Genomic DNA, 5,000 nt, shown 5'->3' on the forward strand with positions numbered 1-5,000 from the left:
GTTTTCATGTTCTAGAAACTCAATTTCCTTATTTTGATTACTAATTTTATGACGATTTAAAATCCCTAAGCCTAAACTTGCAACAGATCCAAAGATGTTTAGTGCAGCAAAAATAAACGTGTCACATCTTTCAAGGTTAGTGTGTCTTAATGTCCACATCAGAAGGTCACGAGCCAAAGATTCTGCCTTGTATGTCTTATTTTGCAAGTCTTGCGATAGCATTTCTGCCACTCTTAGTGTCGGTGCAAGCGAACTCTCTCATTTAAAGAAGCAGAAAACCTTGAAATGTCGCTCTTTAATCTAGTGACGTCATTCTGTGGGAGAAAAGTTGCTTGCATGTGTACTTCTATAATTATATTGCTTGTAGTAATAAAAACGTTTTTTGTTTTCTCCACTATAGTGCCATATTTAAGATCTATACTTTTAGTTTTTGGGCTCTTCCCCCATGAGAAAAATGTCTGAGCGAAAATATCACTCCTAACAATAAAAACTTCATCTTAGAAACCTGCCTTGAGAAAAATATATGTAATTACTCCTGTGTTAAGAAGAAAAAAAATGTTAACATACAAATATCATAAAAGTTTCATATATATAAAAAAAACTCCCTCACTTCCTTCTCTCATATTTTAATTTCTTATGTGAGCCAATGGTACAATTATCTCATCAGTAGGTTGAGATACGTTTTGAACTCTAAATCTATTGGCCGTTAATGTTTCCAAAATGTTGAATGGGCCTTCAAACTTAGGTCTTAGTTCGTAATTGAGTCCTTTATGTACATTTACCTGTATGTATACATTATCACCCACGGTATATGTTTCAGTTGGCTTCGCTATTTTATCATGATTCCTTTTCATTATGATTTGTGATTCTTCTAAATTCTTTCGAAGGATATCAAAACAACTTTTGCTTGCCTTTGTACATTCCTTTAAAGGGTTTGATAAATTAGTTGTAGGCATTAATATATGGAAAGGCGTTCTAACTGGGGTACCATACAATGCCTTGTGCGGCGACATTTTAATTGATACATGATATGAGGGATTCAGAGTACTTAGTACCGCAGGTATTGCAATATCCCAGTTGGGGTCTGATCGCCCTAGTGTTACTCTTAATATGTTTAAAACCTTCCTATTCGCTCTTTCCACTAGCCCATTCGACTCTGGGTGATAGATCAAAGTATTGATTTTCTTTATTCTATGGAATTCACACGAGTTAGGGAAATGATTGTTAAATTCTCCATCCAAGTCTGAGATTATCATGTGTGGAATTCCATGTAACACTCGTAAAACTTCCTAGCGCATTCAATCGCAGTTTTAGTTTTAAGCGCTATCAGTTCTGTATATCGAGTCAAAGCATCTACAATTACTAAGAGGGGCTTATTTCTCCTGTCCGACTCGTAAAATCCTGTTAATAAATCTAAATGTATTCTTTCAAGTGGTTGATTGGGCACGGGATAGGCCACTAGGCTGACAGGTGTTTTCGCGTGCCCTTTGTTTTCTTGAAAAGTGCGACAATTAGCTTTGTGTATTTTTATATCTGAAAGCATCGTATGCCAATAAAACAATGATTTGGCTTTCTGTGACATTATGGAGAACCCCAGGTGTTGATGCAATGGATTTACATGAAACCAATTTAGGACAGTGGATATAAGTAAGATTGGTACCACTACCTGGTCGTTAGTCACATGTGGTGTACTGCGGGTTTTCCTTGTCTCTTATGTACGCAGAATATTGTCCTTGATTTTATAATTCTGCTGCCTATACTTTATATATTCCATTTCCTTAGGACATCCTCTCAAAGCATTAATGATTTTTTCTAATTTCTGATCTTTTCTTTGCTCAGCCTGTAATTATTCATTGCTCAAGGCCAGATCTTCCTGATCAGATACAGTTTTAACAATAGGCATGGATGTTGATATATTTAATAATTCAGCTAATAGCTCTGTACAAGATGACACAGGGTTGCGTGATAATGCATCAGCAATGATATTTGTATTCCCTGGTAAATATCCGGTTCCCGCACCAAAGTCTTGGATGATCAAATGCCACTGAGTTCGTTTGGGACTGTGACTAAAGACTTTAAAGAAGTCGGTTAGGGGTTTATGATCAGTCAGAACCTTGACGGGATAACTATATTATGAACTTAAAATGTACTAGCGAATTAACAATAGCTAGCCCTTCCCTGTCTATTACTGCAAACTTACTTTCGGAAGTTCTCAGTTTTAGTGAATAAAAAGCTATTTTGAAAAACTGTTTGTCATATTGCTGAAGCAATACCCCACCTACTCCTAGGTCTGAGGCATAGGTTGCAGTGAAGAATTCCTTACCGAAGTCAGGAAATTTTAAGATAGGAGAACTACACAGTTCATATTTCAAGGTATTAAACGCCTGTTAATGGTGCTCAGACCATATGAAATCTACGCCCTTCTTCGTAAGATCAGTTAGGGTAGCGGCTATTATTGAATAATTGGGTATAAAACGCCTGTAATATCCACTGCACCCCAGAAATATCTGTGTTCCCTTGATATTAATAGGTGTCGGAGAGTTACGGATAGCCGACACCTTATCGTGGACTACTTTAAGACCTTGGCTAGACACCGTAAAACCTAAATAGACTAATTCTGTCTTGAAAAAATTCAAACTTATTAATCTTTACCCTTAAGTTATGCTGTCTTAGTCTCTGTAGTAGTGGTTCCAGTTTATGTAATTGTTCTTCTAAAGTATTAGAAAAGATTACAAGGTCGTCCATATAGGCATGCAAGAAATCCCCTAGTAAGTCTCCAAACAATATGTTAATCATTCTAGTAAATGTTATGGGAGCACAACGCAAACCAAAAGGCATACGGAAAAATTCATAATCTCCCCTGGCTGTGCTGAAGGCAGTGTATGGGATACTATCTTCTTTTAATGATATCTGGTGAAAGCCTTTAAGTAAGTCCAAACTGGTAAAATATTTATTCTGACCTAACAAAGATAAAATATCGTCAGTACAAGGCACTGAGAATTGACTAGGGATGGTTTTCTTATTTAGGCGACGGAAATCTACGCAGATACGCCATGTTCGATATTTTTTCGGTAAAGCTATTAATAGAAAATTATAAGGGCTGTTTGATTTCCTAATGACTCCTTTTTCTAGCATTTTACCTACTTCATCATTTATCTCATTCCGGAATTTCATAGGGAGTCTGTACGAGGGTACATAGATAATTTTCCGCTTGTCTTTTAACCTTACTTGATGTTCGATAACATCTGTTATTCCTAAAGATCCATCCGTAGTGGAAAAAACATCATGATGTTCAGATTAAAGTTCAAAAAAATTCTGCTGAATTTCTTCTTCTTGAATGTTTTTATTGATTTTATTTTTAATAGACTACAAAAGGGATTCATCCGCAACTGATTGAGTGTGATTGATTACAGCGACGGTAAGAATACGATGTTTATAAACTTCTACATCCTAGATATGTTGATATTTGTGGATTACTGAAGTGGTATTTAAAGGATTACAGACTTCAATATTACATTGTTGTTTTGAGCCGACTGTATAAATAGCTTATGTGACGGACAATCCGTTAGTTTTCAAAGTGTCGGAAATGATTAATATTTCAGATCCTGGCAATGTTTCCTTTACTCACACTATTATATTCGAAGTTACGTTCGGCTCGATAGATTGCGTGCAAGATGATATTACAGCTGAACGAGAATTTTGTTGGGTCGCGTATATTAGTTTTTTATTAATGAGACAAGTGACTGGTTCTTCAACGTACGTTACTGTTTTATTTGTCTTCTCCTCTTTATCCAAAATTAATTTTAAGGTATTAGAAGACATATAGAATTTTCCTTTGATATACACGCCGTGTTTGGCAGGGGCTAAGATAACGTTTTGATTGCCCATAGATGGGTATCCTATAATTACAGCTGGATACATATAGATGTTTTGTACAACGACAAAGGTATCGGCAGACGTGCACTTACCGACCATGTGCTGAACATGAGTTACGCCTATTACATTTAATTCATTATTTCCTATACCCGAGAGCCTTACTCCGGACTTCTCTATAGGGAAGCTCGAAAATAACAATTGATGAGTCCTCAAATCCATGATATTACGTGGACTACCAGAGTCAAAAAATAATATAAAGAATCGGTGCTCTAAAATTATAGCACATAATGTTAATCGTAACTCCTTTTGGCTTATTATTATGTGAATTTGTTGTAAATCTACAAGAGTTTCCACTGATTTATTTGATTCGGCTATGTGTTTCATAGGAAAATCTATTGCCTCACAATTATTTGATAAAACATTAAATGGATTATTTGATACTACTGATGTTGATACAAATGACCCAACATCACTCTCTTCCCCATTGGAGTTAATTATGTGGTATTTGCTTTGCTCTGCACATTCTGAAAATTAGTCTGACCTTGCGAGTTCTGGCTAGACAGCCCAGGATCACAGTTATGTGAAGCACTATTTGTTTGATTTTGATTTTGAACTGCATTGAAGATTGGCTGTCCCTTTTTATTGAACTGAGGATTTTTCTTTTTATTTCCATAGAGAATTGACTGTGGAATTGACTGCGTGTTTTTAGGATTCTGTTGTTGATTACGCGAGTAGCATTGACTATATGAATGAGTATAAGTATTATGTATCAAACAGAACCTTGACATTTGCAATTATAACACGTCATTCCTGTGACTTGATTATTATTAACTACGTTTACATGTTGTGGCTTAGTTTAATTTTTTGCAAAAACTTGTGTAAACAAGGGATCAAGATTAGTATACTTAGACATATGTTTCTTTATCTGTTTATATATATCTAATTCTGTACTTTCGGATGATAACTTTTTATCAAAACCCCACACTAAAACTTCTGACAACATAAGTGTCATGCAAGTTAAATACATTAATCGTAAGAAATATTTCACGGCGATGTTATCTCCAGTAACCCATGAGGAATTACCTAAAATGTCCTGATATTCGTTAAGCCTATCAGCAATGAGA

The sequence above is a fragment of the Palaemon carinicauda genome, chromosome 13 (assembly GCF_036898095.1).
Source record: "Palaemon carinicauda isolate YSFRI2023 chromosome 13, ASM3689809v2, whole genome shotgun sequence".
In the NCBI taxonomy this organism is placed as follows: domain Eukaryota; kingdom Metazoa; phylum Arthropoda; class Malacostraca; order Decapoda; family Palaemonidae; genus Palaemon; species Palaemon carinicauda.